At 41.6% G+C, this 25714-nt stretch overlaps 1 long non-coding RNA gene across 1 annotated transcript in view; it reads right to left on the bottom strand.

The window, feature by feature from the left end:
• The window catches only part of LOC135902310 (uncharacterized), a 237063-nt gene extending 211658 nt beyond the window's left edge, over positions 1-25405 (bottom strand). The window contains exon 1 of the long non-coding RNA XR_011514672.1: positions 25284-25405. This is a non-coding gene — a long non-coding RNA (uncharacterized lncRNA). The remainder of the gene's footprint in view (positions 1-25283) is intronic.
• Between the last annotated feature and the right edge of the window lie 309 nt (positions 25406-25714).

Genomic DNA, 25714 nt, shown 5'->3' with positions numbered 1-25714 from the left:
GCACGCACACACATACACGCACACACATATACGCGCACACGCACACACACACGCACGCACACACGCACACGCGCACGGGCACACGCACATGCGCACACACACATGCACACGCACACATACACGTACACACACGCACGCACACACGCACACACACCCCACACAGACACACTAAATCTCAAGTTAAAGCTGTAGACCCTATCGTCGGGCGCTAGCAACCGGTACGACGCCAGCAACGCTACTTGCAGCGCTTCTCATGACGTCATCGTTGGGGGACGCTCGCTATATATGCCAAGGCGCTGTTTCTGCTGTAGAAGCGCAATCACCTAGCGTGTTACATCGTGCCATCATGCCACCCTTGTGTATTGTTAGAACACCTTTCTAGGAGCTCCAGCGCTATTAATGGTACCTGCGCTTTCGTTTTTAGCGCTTTACTCCTGAAGAAACTGCCAATTTTGCAGCCCTTCTCGAGTTGAAGCAGACAGAAGCATGTTCCCGCGTCGCAGCTGCGTACACGGGCAAAGATTTTGGACATGAACGAACAGCGTCGTGAACTGGAAACAAGCACTAAAATTAGTTTTTCTGCGAAAGTAACTGCATACCAAGGGCACGAGCAAACAGAAAACGCTAGCTCGATTGTTTATCAACTCTTGTTTACGCCATACAGTTCTTGTTTGGCAATAAAGTTGGTAATGAAAACTTTCCGCAACAACGGTTGCGCGATGACAGCGCCTGATCTTTTTCTAATAATTTTCAGATGCCCTAGTGAGTACGAGTTCTGAAAGTGTGCAAAAGTAAATCAGCAGCAATTACCTGACATACGCAGCTTACCGCAATCGCAAATATCAGTCATTGTGGAGCAAGAGCTCCCCGTAATTTTATTATATGTTTAAACCTAACTTACGCAAAATGTAACGCCGAATAAGTATCGTGCCAGCTGATTCATTGTTGTACATTAAGCTGAGCAGGGCGGGGGGGGGGGGGGAGGGGACTTTCTAGCTCAAATCAATGATATCAGCTGTGATTACCCAGATTGCGGATATGGACATAGTTTAGCGATTGAGAATACTAACCCTTTTGTAGGTAAAAATTGTACATCGTACAAATAACTAATATTAGATTTAGTTAATTTTCTTTGTGCCAGATATAAAACTTGGAGAAACCTGATTGCGCTTGTTTATTCTAAACTAATATAATGACGTGTGCTTAAAAAATAAGCACGTTTAGCAGGTACAGTTGAGAAGTTTTGCTTGGTGCAAGAGACTATCACTAAATGTCGGCTGCGTACATTAGTCAACAAAATTCCCCATACAGTACGAAAAAGTGCACTAAACCACACAGCATCTCAGTATGATGATAACGAACATAGCGGCAAACAATTCGGACATATTAAATTCCTCAGCAATGATGCTGCGTAAGCAAAAGCCATGGTACATTTTCTGATTATATATATATATATATATATATATATATATATATATATATATATATATATATATATATATATATATATATATATATATATATATATATATATATATATATATATATACATATATATATATATATATATATATATATATATATATATATATATATATATATATATAGGTGTATCGACACATGTACCATGGCTTTTGCTTACGCAGTATCATTGCAAAAGCGTTGCGACATCAAGTGGTTTTTATAGGTATGAAAGTTAGTGCTGCGCCTTCTTCTCCTGTCAAACTAACGGTATTTGCCAGTCTTACCCTGTGTCGTCGATACGTGCCACTGAAGGCTGCAGTCTCCCCCGAATATTGCGAAAATTCCGATGTGCGTAGAAATTGCCTGTCGTAAAAAAGGGAAAAGAAGCTAGCGTGGAGGAAAAGATGAACTGAAAAACTTTTCCCTAGCCTGGAGTGTCGTAATAAGACCACATCAGGTTTCGTAACGTTGGCATTGGCTGCTCTTTATTCTTGATGGACTGGTCGGTGAAAGATAACAGCGAAAAGGTACCGAGCACAGCTGTTGCTAGAGAAAAGTTTTCATGAGTTTCATGGTTGAAAATGGCGAAACAGCATGAATGACTGTCCTAGAGCAACGTGGACACTTCGTCACATGGGCTTAATATCTGTGGTGAACCGTTCTGATAATACCAGTAACCCGTGTGACTACGTGTTTTGTGACAGAGCTGTTTGTAAAGACTAGCTAGGCTACCGTTTTCTGTGCGTTAACTGCTGCACGCTGTGTCATCCGTTCGTATGTGGTTGTTTTTCGTAGCCCTACTAGTGCTTGGTTGCCAACATGAGACTAAAGGGACATGCTTGTCGATATGTGTGTTAGGAGGAGATAGAAATGCAATTCAAATGTGCTTCTGGGCATATATACTTGCTACAGCGTCCATGTACCATCATTAAGATATCACAGACCTAAATAATTGTTGCATGCGGAATGCCGTGAATTTGACGAATACACTGCCTAATTATTTATTACAAATAAAGCGATTGAGGCACTGTTTGAAAGATAATCCTATGCACAAAATTGTTAGATTTGCTTTGTAGCACTGAACTGCCCAGAAAGACGCGATCAGTAATGATCACCTGTATGCTATTGATACTGTAGTAAATATTTAGAAAGAACATATTGTATTCGAGTGAAAAATGCTCATGCACTTAAATTGAGGACGAATGAGCAAGAATAGATAGAAAGACAGGGAAGCACTTAAATTAAAGTGCGCGGTAAGGACCCCAGTGGCCAAAATTATTTCAGAGTCCCTCATTACGGCGTGCCTCATAATTGTATTGTAGTGCGCTTGGTGCGAATATGCGGTACCTTCAGTTGGCATTTCACATTCTCGTATGACCACAGTCACTTCTGACGTCCTAACTTTTTGGTAAATTGCAAGCCAAGTAAACGACGTGCGTTGAGTGCCACAAGAACGCCAGATTCTGTTCATCTCCGTGGTCTCTGAGAAGCGCTCTTCCTACCTGTATCTCGCTAAGGTGGCAAATGCAAAATTTTCACTGGTAGAACAACTCGACAAAATACATGGCAGGTGTCTCCAATTGTACACCGACGGTATCTGTTAACAAATACGTAGAATGTAGTTAGTCCAGCAGCGCGTGTGATCCCAACTCTTAATGTGTCATGGGCAGCCAGACATGACCATGTCATGTCTTCTAGGGCATGTGGAAGTGTCGCCATTGTAGCAGCCTTGCGGAAAATGAATTCCTATCAGTCTCAGCCTGTTGTTCTCTTCTCACAAAGTAAAGCACTCTGCAACTATTACTGCACGGGTTTCCGTCTTACAATTGCATTCAGCGTGCATTGCATGCTGGTAAAGAATTACAGAAAGTTTACTGTCGTGTTCCATTGGGTGCCTTCCTATAACGGAGCAGCAGGCAACAAGGTCGCTGGCTTTGAAACAGCGTACCTATTGAAAGTATCTATTGAAACAGCGCAGTACCAGAAAAAATAGGAGCGCACACCCAGCCAGAAAGGGAAAAAATTGGACACGCAGTTTATGATAACTCTCTCACCGGGACAAACTTATACAGTAAGTAAAACTACACATTAAAAATATATATTTAAATAACTTATGAAGTAGCGACACACATTTCTCCAACATATTGTGTGCTGCTGTAGGCCCAGTAATCATATTGCGAAGCCAGTGTTTCTTCTGTGTGTGGCAGACAGTCGTATCACCCTTTCATATCACATAAAAAATGCGTCATGTGCACTCGTGTTTTTCAAAACCCTGCAGCCAACTTTATTTATACTTATGATTCTTACTACAGCTGCATGCCTCAGCTAAAGGCTTCAGCAATTCTGTACAACTTGAAACGAAGACGCAAAATTGCAAGTCTGTGTCTATGTCATAAATTATATCGCTCAACTGTGCGTCAACCTGCACTATTGTCTGTGCATCGCCACTCTTCGTGCATCAGTCACCAGAAAGCCGTATGCCCTGCAGCCGCACGTACTTATTCGCATCTTCGGTCCTTTTTTGTCCAGTCTGCAAGGGGACTGTAATGATCTGCCGGGAGAAGCTACGCACCGCTTCAGGACAACGCACTTCAAGGATACTGTCGAAGACATATTTCTTTATTAAACCAGCCCACCCCACACGTAATAGTCCTACATGAGGATTTCAAAAAGAAATTGATAAATAAATAAATAAATAAATACAACTTCTGCGTCAGAATGTAACATAAGAAATGCGGTAGGGCCTGAAGACCAAAGTATTTCTGATACAACGACAGCATCTGGTACAAGAATTCAATACTAATAGCTAGGATGGATTTGAACCGGGGTGTGACAGGCTACGCCTCATCTAGCTGTGCATCGCGAAATAATTTTAGCAGGAGGCGACGCAGCTCTTTTCTCAATATGCAGTGTTATTGCGGGAATAAAATTTTGTTTGCGCATGTGTGTGGAGCCATCTTCCACTTCAGTCGATCTATTCGCCCTTTGCATACTGCGTCGAGCTAAGGACAAAATCAAACAAATTGCTTTCCTTTGCTGAGAAGTTCACTGAAAATTATAGAGGCAAATCCAGTCTACCACGTGTGTGCGTACGTGTGTGCTTCATAAGTTCTTTTCTGAGATAACCACTGGGCCGATTTTAACAAAATTTGTTGCATTTGAGAGAGAACGTTAAAGTGTTTGAAGCGGAATTTTGATTTATTGCCTTGACATTTAACAGCAGTTTTGAAATATCAGTAAGCTGAAAAAAAAAACAAGAGCGAAGTTTACCAATTTGTAATTCTGCACGAAAAAGAGTTCTGTAAACTGTATCCGTTTGAGCATTCAAAGCGGACAAACATGGCATCTCAATTTACATCTTATGTGAATTTGTGACATTGTTTACAGGGGTTTTGCAAAACGTCTACTCACATATTAGTGGCGTATTTAAGGGTCACGTAAAATATATCAATTTTGTCTGCTTTACATGCACTATATATCCAGTTTACAAATTCGTGATATAGTTCAGTTACAGGGTTGAAAGCTCGATTGTTTCATTTTCTGAATATTTGCGATTTTTGGCAACTTTTTTTAAATAAATAATGACCTGAACAAACAATTTGCTATCTCCAGTCACTATATTTTACACTTTTCTTTTAAATTTAGCCAACGCCATAAACTGTGGTGCAATGGCTGCCGAGAAAAAGGATTTCTCCTCTGCCATGCATTCTGATAAGGGCCCCCGAGCTAAATATACCTCTTAAGCATAATTCACGCCGATTTCTAACAAGCATGTTGTACATCACAATATGTGCAAGTTACACAGTTTACTTTCGGAAATCAACAAACGCGGCTAGTTGGTACACGTTCATAGTTTTCTTGCGCTGTGCATTTATTTGCCAAAGACCAAAACGATTGAAAGCACTCGACAGAACCGATTGTGTGAATCAAATTATTTGGTAGACTGCGCCTTCGTCCAAACGCTTGGGTTGTCTCTGTTCATTCGTTCTGTTCCCTGTCAAAACCTAAGCGCGCGAAAACCATGCAGTTACAGTTTGAAATAATAATAATAATAATAATAATAATAATAATAATAATAATAATAATAATAATAATAATAATAATAATAATAATAATAATAATAATAATAATAATGGTGATAATAATAATAATAATTACGTACATTACAATATACAGTTTGTTTCAGCGAGCATTTCCAAAAAGTTTTGAAAATTGCCTGTTGCCGATAGCACAATTTCAGTCCATGAACTTGTCTACTCGAAGAGGCGAAGATTACTTGCTCAAACATTGGAAGGGCATAATCAACTAATTGACGAAAATTACTAATTCAGTTTCTTAACGGATTACCCCATGGCACATATACCAGTTCATAAATTCTAGAGGGTGCGACTAGAATCGTGTGGATGGCGCCATTTACAACATATGCGCTGTCAAACTTGCGAATAAGATACACTGTCGTTCCACTTACTTTCTTAACAAAACGTCATTGTATGCATTGAAGCACATGAGTAACTGGAACGCCAATGGATTTATCCGCAATGTTCGGGAATTAGTAACTCGAAACTGGTGTCATGCTGAGAATTCATTCCAAGTGGATTCCTCTTGCGAAATCCCCGGCTGGAATTTGTAAATTGCAATGGACCATAAGGTAATTAGTTAGAAACATAATTAGTAAATTTTTGCAATTAGTTAATTAGGCATTTCAGTTTTTTTTTAGCAAGTAATGTCCGCTTTTTCAAGTACACCAACTCATGGACTAGAATTGCGCTATCTGTCACAGGCAATTTAACGAAAATTTTTGAAAGTGTTTGATGGAACACCCGATATAGCAGATACACCACACGCTTACCTAGGATGCACTATAGTCATCGGTCCGTATTTCTAGCAAAAATGTAAGAAGTATGTAAAACTGAGTATTTACGGGGAAGTACCTTTCTAATAAAAAGACTAAACCGAAGAAAACCGTTCTCCTCCGCTCGCACTTGGTATACTAGTCATTTTCTTTGATTAGTCGAGGGATCTTCCTATACGATTGTCGCTAACTAGAGCAGAATGCCAAATAGTTTGTTTGCGCAATTGAGGGTTTTACGCTAGGTTGTTATAGGGCTGAATGTAAAATGATTCGCGTATTGCAGACACTTTAAATAGAACAATACTGCAAGGCACAGGCAGGGCTCAGCGTTCCAGGTGAACGTGGTCGTTGAGCTGGTGCAACAGCTTTTGTTTACCGTGGAACCGTCTCCGATAAGGAAATCAATAAATTACTCACCGTGGACAGCAGGTATTTTGTTGCGCTTGCGACAGAAAACAAACGCATGGCCCGTGTACGCGACGCTCTTGCCATTGTTTACACATGCTGATGTCGGCGCGAACGACACTATATTTTTTTTTTTTGCACGCAAACTGCTTCTCTGCACACTCTCGTTGGCTTCATGAGATGCGAGTTTGATGTAATGGAGTACGTGAGCGCTCAACCTAACGACGCTCCTTGGTCGCGCCTGTGCGGAACATGATCTTGTCGACGTGAGTCGTTTGTTAACAAGTGAGAAACCTTGCTTCAAAGTCGAGCGGCTGAACGCAGTTAACCCACGGTTCACCTTCACGTACATGCATAAATGACGAGGTGCTAGTATCTGCGGTCCGCCGATCAAGCCCCATAGCATCGAAAGCATTTTCTGTTGTTATCGTTGTAGCGTATTTGAGACAAATTATATTTGCCCGATGTGAATAAATTTCGATGTATAGCATGCTTTTCGGGTGTTTCATTTTTTTAGCAGTTTTATTTCTTGCACACGTCACGGGCCCGTTCGTGCATGCGTGTGCGAATGCGCGCAATTGTATTGTCATTCCCACATTGTCGGAACGTTTTATATATATGTTTTTTATTCATTTATTTTCAATACTGCTAGTCTCAGTGAGACCAAAGCAGGGAGGCACACTTTTACAAAAAGAAACAAACAGGTCAATATACATGGTACACTAAAAGAAAGAAAGAAAAGAGAAAAAGCTTCCTTAACTACTGTAGAAATCACCAATGACGATGTGAAGTACAATACTTTTGGTTGGTACAGGATTATGTCCGCAACAATATAACAATATAGTTGGTATAACAATATCATAAAATAGTATTACTGGAATTTGTATAAAAATTAGTGAATAAATGACCCATGTAAGATTAGAGAAGCTATAAAGCTAACAGATAACCACTCAGAAGCGGCTACTTTGGGGGTTGAAATGCAGACGTTCCACGCGTAGGAGTAAGTATTACAGTTTAATACATGTGGATGCGTTAAGTGGTGTCTTCTCTGTTGGATGTGTCTAGTAGGTTGATAAATGATGAAAGTGACGGAGAGGAAACTATGTCTGAGTGGAGGAGATTCCATTCTTTGATCGCACATGGGAAAAGTGAAAACATGAACGTGTCATTGCGAACACTGTACTGGTTCAGTGTAAATGCGTGATTTTTTTTGCGATAGAAGTGATGTAGACAAAGTAATTTACTTAGCTCGGTCTATCTTATAACTGCCATGAATTAGTTGGTAGATAAATTTTAAACAGGCTTCTCTGGCCCTAACAGACAGTGTATTAAGACATGCGTTAGCTAAGAGGTTTGTTGTGGAGTCATAGGGTCTGTATTTGTTAAAAATGAACCTCACAGCTTTTCTTTGCACATTTTGTAGTTTTGATATGTTAGTTGATGTGTGCGGGAACCAGACGATGTTAGCGTATTCTAAAATAGGGCGAACAAAAGTTGTATAGGGTAGTAGTCTAGTGTGCAAGGTGTAAACATCGTCTAACAAAAAAAAGCTTGCGTAATGCAATTGAGGTAATATTATCAATATGTAAGTTCAATGAAAGGTCAGAAGAGAATGTCAAACCAAGGTATTTGTGGTTATTTACATTATTGAGGCAAGTACCACCGAGGGCGTAAGTAAATTCCGAAGGCTTCTTTTTTGTTGTAAAGGACATGCATACAGATTTACTGGTGTTAATTGACATTAGCAGTTCTTTACCCCAATTGGACACTAAATCGAGTTCTCTGTTTAATAATAAGTGATCTGCGTAACTGACAATTTCTGTATAAATAATACAATCATCCGCTAAGAGCTTAATGTCACATTCAATGTTAGCAGCAATGTCATTAATAAAGATCAAGAATAGCAATGGGCCCAGTACAGACCCTTGGGGAACACCAGAGGTGACAGCTACAGACCTGGAAGGGGTGCTATCTACAATAACGTGCTGTGTTCGATGCAATAAGAAGTTCTTTACCTATGCAGTAATCTGACCATCCCCAATCGTAGCCTCTAGTTTTGCAACTAATTTTACATGGCTTACACAATGAAATGCTTTACTGAAGTCGAAGAGGATCATTTCTGTCTGGCTTTGATTGTTTAGGTTGAGCGCAAGGTCATTCACTACTTCGGTTAGTTGTGTGACCGTTGAGAGGCCACTTCTGAAGCCGTATTGCTGAGGTATTAATATATGTTCTTGCTCTAGAAATATGGTGATGTGTACGAAGATAATATCTTCCAATATTTTACAAGATGTGCTGATAAGTGAGATTGGCCTGTAGTTAGAAAGTTCATTTCTGTCACCAGATTTATGTATAGGAAACAGCTTCGCTTTTTCCAGTCATCTGGTAGTTGTGCGGACGCAAGTGATTTGCGGTATATAATGACAAGGTATTGGCTACACCATTCTGCATACGTTTTTAAAAAACTCATTTCTGATATTATCTGGCCCGTTAGCTTTCTTGATGTCGAGATAAAGCAATAGATTAAGAACTCCTGCGTTGGTAATGCTTAATGAATCGATGGTTTTAGGTGGACGCGGTAGGGAGGGAATTAAGCCATTATCTGAAGTGAAAACCGAAAAGAAAAAGTTATTGAATATGTTTGCTCGAGCCGTTTTCTCTTCTACAGACCGTTCAGGTGACACACCTGAACACGGGCGAAAGTATTTCCAAAACCTGTGTGGATTGTTGGTCATGAAGTCGGGGAATGTTACGCTGAAATAGTGATGCTTTGCATTTTTTAACTTTCCTCTGAAGTCAGCTAGAGCGGAGGTCAGTTCGTCTTTCAGACATTTATTCAGCCCTTTTCTTTTAATAGTATGTCTAAGTCCTCTTACTTTACGCTTCGCTTGAAGGACCTCACGCGATATCCATGGGTTTTTCTTTTGTGGTTTGCAACATTTCATGGGAATGAAGTTTGTTGTGCAGTGTAGCATGATTGACTTAAATTGATGCCACAAATGCCACAAATATTGATCACTGATGTAGGTGGACAAGCAGACTACACCCTTCTGTGAGTCAAAATTGAGCCGGAGTCTGCTAGTTGGTGAGAGCAGCATTCCGGGCAAGTTGGTAATCCATTGCTCAAATGATATTGCGCAACAAAAAAACGAAACGGACGTGAGAGGACGACACACCAAGCGCAAACTTTAAACTAAGTTTATTGTACCACTGAAACCGATTTTATACATGTGAAGCAGTGTAGACCGCGCATGCGCTTACATGAAAATGAACTGTGCACTCATGTAACATAGTTACAAGTCATGTGATGCCGCATCCAAGAAACTTAGTTTTTTTTTTGTGAGAGCCAGAGAAGGGAAACTAACACACTTATCACCCAATTTTGCGATCATCTGCGCTTCACATATTTCACGGATGAGCTGCGTACTGCCACGGGAAACAATCGCGCATTGGTCCTCAAGAGGTTTGCAGCCATGATTGCGACAATGAATTGCCAAGAAACATCCGGAGCCATTTTTTTTTACCTTTTTGTCCTTGGCTGGATATCCTAGGGTGGTGCTAGTGTCTGTCGCGGAACGCATTTTAAGAGAAGCGCGTTCCAGCACGCAGAAGTCAGTTGCCGATGCCCCTGCCGGCATACGCCCTAAAGTAAGTGTTGGACCTTACATGCACGGGATATCCCATAACTTGAAAAAGCTGGCCCAAAGGGCAAATGTAAGAGTTGTTTTTTTGCCCCCAACAAGCTCGGCAGGCTTTGTAAGTTGACGGATCCAAATGCCGTTCCTTCCGATAAGTGCAGAAAGCATCACCGCAAAAAGTTCGTCCAGTGTGTCCACCGGGTAGCTTACAACCTCCCGCTTTCATGTGGGAAGCAATATATCGGACAAAGTGAAGGTTGCCTCAATGATCGGCTCCGCGAACGCAACAACAGTCAAAAATGGCTCCGGTGGTTTCTAAAGAACTAAGTTTCTTGGATGCGGCATCGCATGTCTTCTACATATGTTACATGAATGCGCAGTTCATTTTCATGTAAGCGCATGCGCGGTCTATACACTGCTTCACATGTATAAAATCGGTTTCAGTGGTACAATAAACTTTGTTGAAAGTTCGCGCTTGGTGTTTCGTCCTCTCACGTCCATCTCGTTTTTTGATGCGCAATATCATTTGAGTGCTAGTTGATGAGTAATATTTTAGGAGATACACGGCACAAATCAACGGACACAGCATGCCGTCTGCGTCCCTTCTCGATAAAGAAATGGTTGTCCCGGACAAATCTCTGCTCATGCCCTTTGGCTAACATGCGGTTCAAAGTTCATTTCGGGTTCACGCTTTGATGTTTCTTGTTTATTTTAGTGCAACCTTTTTTTTTTCAACCGTACGGCACTTTACTGACCATGATTGCTAGATTACGCTATCTTACCGATTAGCTCTTACTTAAATTACGTGCCTGATTGCGGCAGGGCACCTCGTTCTCCCCACAGCGCAGTTCGATGCTCTAACAATTAGGCCACAATCGCATTTATACGTCTATCTTGCCAACGCCAAATAGCTCTTTGAGATAAAAGCCGGGTGTGTCACACTTCGTAGGATGGACGCGCGAGATCAAATACGCGCACGCAAGTTTTCTTTATTCCAAAGACACAGTAATTGGGAAAAAAATAATTAAGGGGTTTTAAATAGCAAAACCACCATCTGATTATGTGGCACGCCGTAGTGGGGGACTCCGGACTAATTTGGACCACGTGGGGTTTCTTAAGTGACCTAAATCAAGTACACGGCTGCTTCCTGCATTTCGCCCCCATCCAAATGCGGCTGTCGTGGCCGGGATTTGATCCCGCGGCCTCGTGCTTAGCAGCCCAACAGCATAACCACTAAGCAACCACGGTGAGTCACAATGGAATTAAATGGGCAAATTTATAGCAAGACTTTACGAAAGCTTCGCGTGACATAGATTTCAAGACGTGCGTTGAATCTGCATAAGTTTTTCCGTAGAGAGTGTGCTTACAGCAATTACGCCTGTGTAGCGTCTATAGTTAAACTATTAATTTTTTTTCTTTTAAATAAACTCAGTTAAAAGATAGTGCTCGTCATGTCACATGTGTTCTTTATCCGCATCGGTTTCGCGCCATTGATTGACTGAATAGGGGAGGGGAGGGTACTCCTGAGGTTGTAAACAAGGCTGCGCATGGCGCTGAAGCTTCGTCACAGGAGTTCTATAGTTCCATATTTGCTCTTGCGATAGCTCCCCTGTCTTTCTTCCTATATTTATTTGGGGCGTGGGGGAGGCACGGCTTAATGAAATAAGTCGAGCATGGTGATCGCATGACCACACAAGTAAGCTTTTTTTAAATGTTCTTTCCTCTGTCATAAAAAAAAGAAAATATGCGTTAGCTCATATATCTGGAAATTTATGCGAGATGCACTGGCAAGAATGGAACACCGATGTACGATTACACCATTGCTACGGATCAACACAGCTAAGCTGCGTTTGTGACTACTTTTGTGGCTGCTTTCGCAAAAAGACGCATAGTTTCATTTGGTCTTCGGTGCGCCTCTCTCTACAAGGGCAAACATAAGTGGAGTTTTTTCGTTTCGTTTTCTGTGTCGTTTGTTGTTTTTTTGTTCGGAGAGAGTAAAGAGCATATTTATTGAATAAGTGAGAATTATACTCTTTATACATGGTCGAAAAGCCTCCGGGAAATGCAATCACGAAATTTTCATTTAATTTTCGTTTGCTTTCTGTTTACTGTCTGTGTGTTTGCGGCCCAGCGAAAAGCATTCACCGCCATGTACAAATGCGTATCCTGTCGCCCATCGTGCGTCCCTCCCGATGCGGGAGTATACGTCTGGACAGCAAGTGCGAAAAGCCCATGTTACGCGGAACGTGTTTGTGAGACACCGAATGCTGAAATTTTTGCGGGCGGACGTGCTTATTCTTGAACCCAGGTGCTGTTCTTGTGCTTGTGTGCATTAAGGTGCATGATTGTGCTTGTGTACGTGCTTAATTCTTGCCGCTGCCTCAGCGATGAGAATGCAGCCTTTCTGCAACGAACAAAGAAGAAAGCCATAGCTGGTGCTTAATTAGCCTCGAGCAGTCTTGTGAAATGAAAGAAGCTGCTTTTGTTTGCAAAGAGCATTCAGGATCTGTGATTGTCTTGAAGAAAACATGCATTCCATACATTTCTTAATCAGAACCGGAAATACTGGTAATGCCCTTGGGCACAAAGTGCTGCTGCTTCTCGCGCTTCAAGACTTCCTTGAAAGATTGCTTGATGCGAGACTCACGATAATCCTTTCACGAGGATAAAACCGGCGTTATTGCAGCGCGAAGGAGAGGATCAATGTTTTAGCTGCAATCGGAACCCATGACGTGAACAGAGATCTTATGATTTTCGTGTCCTAGTAGGAGATTGAACATCATAACAATTTTACATAAGTTTCGATATCTAATGAATATGTGAATAATGTATACATTTAGCAAGACAGATTAACTGGACACCGAAAACGGAGTAGCAAAGGCGAAATACTAATGACGCTGGCTCATGTGTGAACAGCAGGAGAGAGAAGTGTATGTGGTATAATTAAGAAAAACTTAACTGCGGCAGTTGCAACGTGCTTGATCAAAACGTGTGACAGAGCCAACCACAGCAAGTTGCACGGTCCTTGTACTAAGCTATAGAGAAAACAAAGAAGTAACAAATAAAAAATGTAAGTTTCTTGATTGATTAATATCGTTTAGTGTCCATAAGCTGAGATGCCCTGGCGGAGAGCTGTGTATTAGTTCATTCTATCTTCTCCATTCATGTTTATTATGCACCGAAAGTATAGTACACTAGAGTTTTAATGCGATTACCATTCTTGGCGTACTTAACCTGCTTTATGGTATCCGTGTGCGGATCTAACCGTTTTTCTTTCGTGCCAACTTGAGTTTATGGCTATCATCTCACTCCCTTCGATTCTGCCGCAGTGCATAGCAGCAGACTAGAGCGAACCAGTTCCGGTCAACCTCTCTGCCTTTCCTGTAAACAAGAGCTCTCTCTCTCTCTGAGGGACTATGGATGCGCCACTGGGTATGCACCGCTGAGTGTATCCAACTGTGTTTTTACCGCTGCTGAACGACCCTCTTTGATGCCAACTTGGGTCAATGTGTATGTGCCACTGGTCATGTGCAGCTTTTCATAATAATCATCATAACATAGTATAAAACATATCATCTCCAAATACGCACTCATCATATAATAGACTGTTGATCGAATAAATGTGGCCAATCATCTACAAAGGATGGATGCGCAGGCAATTTTATTGCATTCCGAAGCCTGTGCGATATAGACTTTGTGGCCAGCGCCAAGGCCAGGAATCGAACTCGCGACCTCGTAATCCGCAAACGAATGCCATAGACTCTGAACCACCCTGGCTGGTATAATCCGAGATTGACGCGACCTTGTTAAAAGTTGTCTTTTCCTTCGTGTTTTGATTTTTATTTCTTCCTTTTTTTTGCATTTGGAAGGGCGCCTATATTTGTATACCTTTCAGAATATATGGAAAGTCAGGCTAGTTTGGTTGGTTCGTGTTTTACTACCGCGAAACCTAGAGTGCTCAGACGGCGAGACACCAAACTGTCGCTTGCGTGTGTCGTCGCCGTGTTTCGTCGTCCTATGCGGCACTCCTGTTTCCCGACGTTAATGCATTTTTTTCGCAAGAAGAAAATGAAAAGTCGTGAGCTTTGCATGGCGACAGTCTAGCATGCTACTATAGATGAAGTTGATTATAAATACAATGATACACACAGGGCGTACGGCAAAAACATAACGCACAGAAAACACACGATACAAAATTAAAGTACCTAAAGTACCTATTAAGATATCCAGACCAGTGTCTCACAAGGTTGTTTCAATTAGTTTACAGAAAAGATACCAAACCACAATGTGCATGAACATCGGCTTCGTCTACAAAAATTGCAAGCTTTCTATTATTGAAGAAAGCTTATGAGCAAGCAAAAGACATTACTTGATACAAATTTTCTGCCATAAGACCAGCAACAGAGACTTGAAGTCCTCTGAAATTGCCTGATCTAGAATACACTGGCGCCGCACCTGATTTTCCAGTCGTCATTTCTGGTCTTTTTCTCACTCCACACTTTCAAATCCTGCGCTGTTCTCCTCTATTGCTCTATTTGAGCGAATCAGCATCGGAAAAAGAAATTGGGATTACCTTTCTCATTTTTCTCTTCTGGTGTTGTCTGTTGCTGTTTGAATTCAAGACGTTCTAGCAGCTTTTCTTTTTCTTGTTTCTGTCGCAATAAACAGAAAAACTCTAATGGTTCCGATCTACTTGCAAAAGCGTAGACACACAGAAAACTTCAGTTCTTCAGAAATCAAAATCATTACGAAATAAATGAATTCAGTTCACCTATTCATTGCTTCCAGGCGAGATAGTATAGCCTCGTAGTACCCAAGCTAGCACTGTTATGCTGAACTAACCAAAGGCTCACGTTTTTATCTTTCGTTATGTGACACAAGTGTTGAATGGACGAAGCTCCACAGAGAGATGTTTGGCGACATTGACAGAACGTGACAATTTCCGAGAGAACATGGATTATTTTTCCTTATTTTTTAGTTGTTTGTTGAAAAAACTCATCGAGGGGAACGAGTAAAGAAATCAAAACCTAACAATGTGGATCATTTATTATAAGGCGGATATATTTCATGTGACCTTATTTTGCGTCTATTTCTGCTCCTAAATATTGCCATGTGCCTTTATGTGACCTGTCTTCGTCCTTTATCTCTTTAGCATACCTACGTGAGCTGACTACATGTTCCGGTGCGTGTTATGAGGAGTTTATTGTGAGTTGTTTTTCGTGCACTTATGTGACCTCACTTCACGGCTACGTTTTATCTCACTTTTTCATTGCTGTGACATTTCTGTGTTGAGCGCCATATTTCCCCTTGATATTTAGAATGCGCTCATTCTGTGAAATATGAGTTTCCGGCGTCGTGTGAAGGCACCGACATCTCCTAAATATTGCGTATTAAAAAAAGTTTGTGGTGAAAGTATGTCAGCGCGACTTATTTGGATGTGCGCGGATTTTGCCGACGTCAATACCTTCACCGCGCTTTCGATTGGGTTTTCAAAGTGGACATTGGAAACGAAGTACTATTTAGGCACATGGTTATGACGTGCGCATAAGATGATAAATCACGTTTCATCTGAATTACGGCAGGTGCTAGAGCTTGTAGTAGTTAGTATGTTTGCAAGAAACGCCCGGTGTCTCAAGATACTTTTTTGAATAGCATAACTACGACGCAATACGTGCTGCTTTAGCTGAAGCAGAATAATTGTATTTCTCTTCAAGAAACGAACACTAAGGGTGACATAAAAGGAGGTAATATTATACCTTTTCTACAGGAAGTGGTCAAGCGATGGTTATGCTGCATACAACAGTCAATTCACTTTGGTCTGCTATCACGTATTACGGTCTTTCTCAGTAGCGCTCTTAAAGAATACTGTACAGAGACAATCTTATCCAGTCAAGTAAGAAAGCACATCTGTATTCTGAAGAGCTATGAAATATCCAATTGGGTTCATATAAGAAACACTCAATCGCTATTTAGCGTACGTGCTGTTCAGCCCCCGGACCTTTCACAACACGTGGTACTCTTTTTCTCAGTTCCTACAGTGAGGGACATTTATGAGAGTATGCAAAGGGAGTTCACACTTTGGTGCTGTATTATAGTTCATATAGAAGGATGATGAATCAGAAAAATTTAATGTGATCCATTGTAAGCAGCATTTAAACTGGCGAAGATAGTCCGGGGCGTCTTCTAATGTAGCATGTCGAGCTTTATGGAGAAAGCAACGACCGGACAACCTTTCGGTGTTCGCCATGCATAGTTTGGGCACGACGATGGAGACGCTGGCTTGGCCTGGATTAGAGGCCCGTGAGACGTTCGCCAACACTAGGCTAGGAGAAGGAGCTTGACGGGGAGGATGTTCTCAGGTGGGAGCCTGCAGCGACTTTGGCCCAGGAATTCGAGAGGCCGTTCATTCCGCGCCCTGGACCTAGTGTCCGTCCCGTCATGTCAGCCATGATCACCGTGTCCCTCCGGATCCTCTCTCGTGCCCTTAAGCCTGCTTCTTCTTTCTCGCTCAGTTGGGCACGTGCATCTGGCATCGATGTGCACGTCGTCGTCATCATCCCTTTGTTCATATGACCAACATTAAGACACATAACCACATGTATCAACTCCGTGCTCATCATGACACTGACTGTGCCGTTGGTTTGATGAAGAGCGAAGCTCGTTGTAAACTGGTGTAATCGGTGGTGCATAAATAGAGTGAACAAAAAATACAAATATGGCTTGAGCCATCGTATATATATATAAACAAAACAGGCTAATATTCACGACGGGTAAGAGTTTTGGTCATTTCAATAATGTTAGTGAAAAAACGCGAAAACTACGTCATTTCAAGAAAGAAGTGTTTCCGTGTGAAAGGGTACACGAAATCAGTAAAAAGACAAATTCAATGACATAGATGACAATCAGGTCAATGAGTGGAATAACTGAATAGTCCTTGGACGCCTTGGCCAGGGTCTACAATGACGCGGCTATGGGTTTTGAACTGAAGGTGGAGAAGTAGATCTAGCTTCACCTGCTTGAGACAGGAGTGCAGGTGTTGAAAACTACCTTAGTGTTGTCAAGGCAGGTATTATTACGAAAAAAAATCTCTGTGACACGTGCTTTGCAAACAATCGCTGTGCTCCATTTTACTCTAGGCTTATGGGAACCAAGACTAAAGTGTAAAATTGTTCTTGAACACGTACCTATAGTTTACACTATATTATTTATGATGGGGGTGAGTAAGCATAGACAAGAAGCTCCAAAGAGTCACCAAAGAGGCAGTTTTGTTCATAAAAAAAAGTTTCAGTTCCGCCTTACAGGCGTAGCATTTACACCGATCGCGAAGTTGCAGGTAACTACAAGAAGTAACGTTCGTAGTTTCACCAGTCACGTAAATTGCACTAAACATTCTCTTACAAATTAAATTAACAAGCATGGTGCCACACGCGCACCGGTAAACAGGAGCAGATCTAACTCGATGACCACAAACACTCGATGTCGTAACGTTGGCGTGACAAAGAGCGTAGGCAGAAGGCAGCGAACATTTCGTGCTGCATTTCGTTTCACTTGAGATTCGAGACTTCAAATAAAGTGACCTCCGACACTAAGTGTGCCGGGAGACAGCGCACATAAATTCACGAACCATCTTGGCTCGGCCAAGCTCTGCAGTTGCCGCAGATTACTCTCCAAAATAGGACACGGGCCCCGTATGCACCCAGCCACGTGGACCACGTATGCGCCCAGCCATGTATGCGCCCCGCCACGTATTCGCGGTGACGGCTAGGCTGCTGAAAGAGACCCATGCTCATCTTACCTACCCCCCCCCCCCCCCTGCTCCCGGGCGTGCTTGGTCACATGACTTCCAACATCGGGCCCGCAGCGAGACAGCGCTCATCCAGCCACCACCCTCCTTGGCTCCCCATCGCACGCTTTCTCTCGCGCCCACGACATACGATGCGCGGGGCACAATAGGGTGTCATCGCACTTGGATTTGATACGAAACATGGCGGCGACGTTGACAACGACGGCGAAAGTTCACACATGCTGTCCAAATTGCTATCGCGATACAATGCTGTGCGCGGGCCTATGCGCTTGTGTGCGTGTGTGTATCTGTGTGTTCGCATGCGTGTCGCCAATCATACGCTCATCAAAACTCCATATGCAGTAACTCCTTTTATTTAATTTTAGTTCAGTTTTATTTGTTTTGTTTAAAATGCTGTTGCTTGTGTGTATGAAAGTATAAAACGTATACCACGCATTTCTGCGGACGAATGTACCTGTTTAATAAGAATAAACGACTCAAGAAAAGTTACATTTTTGGTGACCAAGCTTGAAACCAGTGGGTGACGTCACAATTTGCGGCACATTTGCAAAATTATTTAGTGCATTTTATAATTAACTTTATAATTAAAGGCCTTACGGAGTGCTACTTGTTGTACAGCAAGCAGGAAGTGAATTGCTATGTTAATTAACATTTCCCCATACTGCATATTTTCAAACCGCGAAAGGATGTTAACTGGAACAACGATGCATATTTTTGCACCTTCTGAGCACTTTCTTTTCTTTTTTTTGGAGGGGGGGGGGTAGGGGGGTAGAGCCTGCAGTGCATAAGGTTTCTGGTACCTAGCTGGCCTGTTGGTTTTGGCACACTTGAATTCTGCAGTAGCCACTACTGTCATGAACTAGCAATTCACTTGTAAAATGTGGTTAAAATGATTGCATTGGGGATTATGTCCCCAATTCTAACGTTCACCGCTACGAGGTTTTCTTATAAAAAATTATAATTTAGTCTTGAATCCAATATTTGAAATTTTCTAAGGCAATCACAGAGAAGCAAGCTATATAATGCTCTATTCTAGGACCTAGTTAGTGAATGCTTAAAATTATGACTACTCGACCTATACAACCGATGCTAGCATACCTTTGAACGCTACCGGAGGATGCATGACTAAGCTAAGCTGTGCAGTGTCTGTATAAGCAAACAAGTCCAAAAGTATCACAAAAATCGGGTCAAGCAATCTTGTTTATCACTGATACAGTCAAGCATAGATTCCGGCGTTTTCCCGCACGCGCAGTCTTGCTTCAAAAATCCATATTTCAGCGTCTCCGGGATGGAATACATCGGCACTTTCTTTAGAACTCAGGCCAAGTATTTAGCGCGCTGTCTCCATAGCGACGGACTAAGCACGAGGATGACCTGTGTCGTGTTCCCAAAAGCATAACAAGCTGTGACGCCGTCAACGCGAGGTGTTGCATCGGACGTCGCTTCTGGTCCGAACCCGTAGGATCAGCGTCGGAGCGCGTCAAGCGGCTTGTGCACTTGCAGCAAAAACAGGGTGCTCCCCTATATTTAGCCGATGTAAACAATGCGCTCACCCCACTAGAGTAACGAACGTGTGCGTTGCTACATTTGGATTGATTATAGCATTTTTGGGGACCAGGTTTTAACACACACTACCCCAAATATAAATTTTAAACTATCATGTGTATGAAGATATCTTTGATATACATGTGCGAGGAGAACATAATGTATGTCAAATGCCTATTCAATGTGAATCGCATATCAAGCACACGTTCGAAAACGAAAAGAAAATAGAGTTGAATGGTCAAATTTCCAGGCAGTATTCGAGCATGCCGACTTTGACATATGTATCACAAGAAGGTGTTAGTGCTGGTGTTGTATTCTTAACGGGCTTTGTGCGTTTGGAACCAGCCAAACCTGGTACCGAACACAACAATAGGGAAGGCGGCCAGCCGACAACAAACAATCTTTACGAATCAAAAGCTTTGTGAATTGGGCCCCTCAATGCTGCGAGCATTTCCCCATTGATATTGAATCAGCCGCTTTCTGCAGTGACATGGCATAACTCCGGCGGCTGCACAATAATTCACTGTTGCAAATGCTTGCGTAAATACTTTGACAGTCGGAGTAAAAGGTTTAGATGAGCGCAATCTGAAAAACAAATCTTCATATTTCTGTTGCCTCGGAATGCTGCCTCGTATTCAGATTTCCAGCATGTACTAATATCTATGCGAATAACATAGTGTTCCACGGTTTGAGTGGCTACGGTCACAAACAGCATAAAAATTCCATGTTCTCTGAAATATTGCTGTCTGTTAGCTTTTCACGACAGTTGTACGTATGTCACTATGTATTTAAAAATTTATTTGTTAAAATTTATGTGAACTCAACAGCGCGCTTCTTTTTGGGTAAAGCGGACCTAGCCTGCACCTTGCCGTCTGTCATTCTTTCCTTATACGCATCCTGAGTACGCAGCGAGCCATTAATATGTGTGCGAGCAATACGCATCTCATTTGCATGCAACCTATCTATTTTGGCTCAGCACGAAAGTTCTGCAGTGATGTACTCGGTAATATTCTCAGATAGGTTTGCAGGATGGAAAGATTTGTGCTCTCCTAATCAACCACCGAGTGCAGTTTATATTCATCCTAAAGATTGAATGTTAGTTTGAATGCTTCCATTTGCATAATATTTTTTTACACATAGAGTACGTTACAAAGCTGACAGGGCAGTACTTTCTTCAATCTTGTTTGCTTGTTTTTTTTTTTTACTCTGCTATTTATTCGTCAACCATTTTAAAACAGTCACGGGAAGGTTAGAGCATTCATAAAACGGTCTACCCATCGCTAAATCGAATGCTCAAATTCCGGCTTCATGAGAAGCGGGTTAGGAGTTCTTACGAGTAATAAACGTGAGGATTTCAGCAGTTATTTCGAGGAAAACACTAACAACGTAAACAGTGCTTTGAAAATTGCCAACATTTTTTTTTTGTAATAAAAAACTGAGTAATCCGCTTTTAATGGGAAAGAGGCTGCGTTTCTTTTTCGTTTTTTTTTTATTTGGAGCGGGAATTAGAAGTTCGGCAAAATCTTTTTTATATGGCTACAAATATGCAATAACTGGGAAAACTCATTGAAACTAAAGGATCTAACAGCTCTCGAACCATAATTGTCAAATTATTGCTCTGCTGTCTGTGTCAGATTTAAAGGAAAATAACCGAAAATATTATTGCGTTGGAATAGGTTCCTTTTCCATTCTATATCAAACCAATTTGCACTAAACCCAGCTGCTCTCGCTTTGCAGGTTGGTTGTATAAAGCAGGGGGATTTTAATTCTCGTGTGGAAATAAAAAAAAGGAATAACAGGTACGCTCGATCTCGTTTCTGTCTGAAAGTTTTCTTTACAAAATAAAGTGAGATGAATGACTGGAATTTCGGGAGGATGTCTAAGCTATGATTTTTGAACGCAGCGCGTCGAGTCCGAAGTGCGCGAGCGTTGTTGTACTCACTATTATAATGTTGTCATGACGGGAGTTGGAGGCCACAGCAATGCTAGTGTGTCTACCTGAAGTTTCGGCTGCCCCTTCACGGGTCGCCTGAGACTGCCCTCAGCAAAGCTAGAGCGTCGTGCTGTTTTCAGCATTGTCCTTGTCATTGTTGTTATCATCACGACATTGTGGGTAATCGTAATAGGGCCAGTAATGTGGAAAGTTGGGCGAGTTGGTGATTAATCATCATACCGTGGTGGTGAAGCCGCGCACTGACAAGGACAACGCGAAGACACACAAGAAAACACGACACTGGCTGCACTCGCAACTACTTCATTTCAGAAGAAAGACTTCTTATTTACATACCTGCGCAACCTCACACGTCAAAGATAAGCAAGGCAAGATTAAAAGAACTGTCAAATTCATTTGTCCGCACATACTGGGGCCTCAAAGATAGGCAACTTATCTATCATGGTGTGCAATCCTAACCAGTTTGTTGCACCCCTAAGAAAAGTTTTTTATTACACATTTTTTTCTCTTCTTTCTTTTTCCTAGTGTTCTTCCAAAAGGGCAACCTCTCGATGGCACAGGAGAACAGATCGATGACTGATACAACCCTCTCTTCTCTTGTAAATGTGAAAAACTTCGATTATTTCGCTGGTCAGCCGATGCGTATGGTGCCATAGAACTGTAGTGTCACTGTAAAGTGGCCAGCACCCATGTTGAGAGCATTGCCCTTTAATGTGGCAATGAATGTTTCCCTCCATTTACCTTTTGTGTTCCAAAAGTCTTGTGTTTACACAGCGACTCATTTGGCCAATGTATATTTTTCCACAAGATATGGGCAAACAGTATACAACGGACGATCTTTACTTGACAAATTCTTTCCTGCGCTTTACTGTGCACCTATCCCCGATTATTATATTTTTGTCGAAACTTTATGATTCAGTGCGGCACATATTTTACCGAGTTTGTTAGGTGCTGTAAAAACTAGTTGCAGACCATATGTGCTACCTACGTTTATTAGGTTATGCGCGATCTTGTATGCATATCGTATTGATACAAGTTTTCTGCTGTCATTCTCTTTTCTATTACGCTATTTCTGACAGTCATTGCGCACGCAACGAATCAACTTGTAGGCTGATCTACAGAGCACAAGTTTTTCGTATCCTGCATTCTTTAGCCTGATAACTTGTTGGTTGAAACTTTCCTTTATTTTTTCCGAGCAAGACTTAGTGAACGCTGCCCACAGGCATGAAAAAGCTATGCCACTTTTTACAACTTATGAGTCTAAATAAGGGCTTTTCTGATCATGGATTGTATGACCAGCAAACGTGGTCCGGTGTGTTAATTACGCCGCATCTAAAAAGTGTAGCTTTCCATGCAGTCCATGGTTGTTGTCCTTGAACACTTTCAAAACCTCTTCGACTCTTATGCCCAAAACACCATGTTCGACTACAGCCAAAATATCATCTACAAAACGGAACACCCTTACTACACGGCCGTTAAGGTTTGAGTTAATTGCTTTGTCAGTGTTACCTGGAAACATTGTGCTAAGTACCGGAGCTGCTTTCTAGCCTATACATGTACCGGACTTTTGTGTGTACATAAAATTATTCCACAGTAGAAAGGTGGACTCAAGGCAGAAGGTTAATAGTCCAAGAAAGGTATTAACTGATATGCCACATTTGTTGACGAATTTCATCTCATCGTTGCCTTCCGTTATATAATGCCTGACACTCGATAATAAGGGACCGTGCGGAATGTTGTAATGCAGATCCTGTACATATATGCTGAGGACATCGCATCTTCCAGGGTTAGACGTACTTAATTACGATACTAACATTTCAAAGTTTGGGAAAACTAACGGATCAGAAACAACCAGGGCCTTTAGTTCAGTTAAGTTTCAGTTTATTGATGCGATTGAAATTTTCTACAGAAAAAGTAACTCTAGGAGGTCCCATAGTCAAAGACTGGGAGGAACCTCCAACAATAAATACATTGAAAAAGTACACTTAATGCCGTTAATAGCAGTAGCAATACTATGAAACAAAAAGTATTAACAAAAAAAGATAGTGAAGTCATGGTAGTAACAATAAAGTATAAACACAAAAGGAAGATCCTGGGTATGATATTCCACATTGACAAGAGTAAAATAAACAAAACAATCACTTCCCCAACAAGTGGTGACGAAGTTTCCTGTTAAATAAATGAATGGAAGGGGATTATTTAAAGGAGGGCGGTAGTGAATTCCATATTGACATTGCCGCAAAGTTCGCAGTGAATTTGCCGTAGTTAGTCCTTAGTTTCGGTAGCAGGTAGTTATTATGATGTGAAAATCGAGTGCTAGTGGAATGTGGGGTTTGGTCTTTTGTTATCAACGAAATTGGTAATTCTCCTCGACAAATTTCATACGTCAGGATACCAAGAGAACATTTATTTAAATGCACTACTGACAAAATAATATATGTGCTGAGTAATGGCAAGGCACTACAGGAAAAATGGCTTTTGGCTTTAAGTGATTGTTCTCAAAGCTTAGTTTTATGTGTGTGCTGCAGGGACACCAAGTGAATTGCGTAGGTATTGCCCCAGGAAGAAATGCAATAAGGGATGCGGCTGTGAAGAAAAGCGTAGTAGAGGGAAATTAATATATGTACAGCAAAATAGGGGCAGACTTTGATTCAAGGTGGTTTGAAGATACGAAGAAACAATTGACTGCCATGAGTCCATTTTTGATACTATGGTGGTTAACGGAACGCCAGCCTTGTGTGTCTTGGCCAAGAAAAACAATTCGAGGTGCAGGTTGCACGAGCGCTTAACTTCTGAAGCAAGTCGCTCAAAATTGTTGCTTGCCAGTAATGTGACTGCTTTATCCCAGACCTTTCTAGGCTTAACGTTGACACTCACGAATGTTTTTTTTTTTGTTTTACCACTGTCATCACCTTTTTTTTAGAAGAGACCTTCAGGCACGACTACAAAACAACCTTCCTTATCAGAAGTAAGAAACCGTAAATCATTCCTCCCGCCAAAGTTCATCAAATTCCTTACATGTTGCTCTGTTTTGTCCAAGGTCAACGTCCTGGACTAAATATGAATAAATATGAAGTGCGCTCTGAAATAAAGTAGTTGCGAGTGCAGCGTGTGTCGTGTTTTCTTGTGTGTCTTCGCGTTGTCTTTGTCAGTGCGCTCCTCCACCAACAAGGTATGATGAGTAATAAGGCCAGATGTCGGTGATTTGGGACGAACATAAATTATTTTCATTTGAATTTCTCACGTATTTTTTCCTGTGATAGCAACCAATCTTTCGTACTTCTACTAATACTACTACTGCTACTAATAATATCATAATACTTCCGCAGCTGCTAGCTCGTACTAGTAGTAGCATAGTAGTAGAATCATCGGAAGGAAAGCTGTAAGAATTAATTCCGTCCAGCCGGAGGGAACAGAAGATGAAATAATCCATATGCAGGAGGCCTAGTTTCGTGTTTTCACTAGGTCATGAAGCGCTTTTTCTGAAGCCTCTTGTGCATATGTTTAATAAGGAGAAAAAAAACAGTAGAAGAGGAGGCAGAGAAGTAACGCAAATTTGTGCGAATAAATGTGGCAGCAAACAACCGTAATTGACCTCATGCATGCTAAAATTCACCGCAGTACCGTTTAGTAGCAAAGATGGAGGCTCCGCCATGAAACCCACTGTCTGCGCCTTGTTAGCGCAGTGATGTTAACGTGCACCTGGAGCAGCGTTCGATGAGCTAGATCACGTACGTCAGCACCACCATCTGCAAGAGAGAAATGAACTTGCTGTTGCAAGTCGTTTCCATAACAATTTTATTCATGGAAAGTTTACTTTTATTTCTGTTCTCTTCACGGCAAGCTCAACGGCAAGTGCTATTGAGTCAGACTATCTGTTACGGCGCTCGCTATTATGTGTTGTTGCCCAGTTCAAGGTGACGCAGTTGTATTGTGATGATAGCAGCCAGAATCAGGTGCAGGTTCAATAGAAAATTCAGAGCCATTACACTCTGTGAAGGTGAATGACCAGCGGAGCTGTATATAACGATAAATAAAATGAGACATCAATACAG

The sequence above is a fragment of the Dermacentor albipictus genome, chromosome 5 (genome assembly GCF_038994185.2).
Source record: "Dermacentor albipictus isolate Rhodes 1998 colony chromosome 5, USDA_Dalb.pri_finalv2, whole genome shotgun sequence".
Taxonomy (NCBI): domain Eukaryota; kingdom Metazoa; phylum Arthropoda; class Arachnida; order Ixodida; family Ixodidae; genus Dermacentor; species Dermacentor albipictus.
The sequence above is the reverse complement of the archived record's forward strand: the minus strand, read 5'-3'. Positions and strand labels throughout refer to the sequence as shown.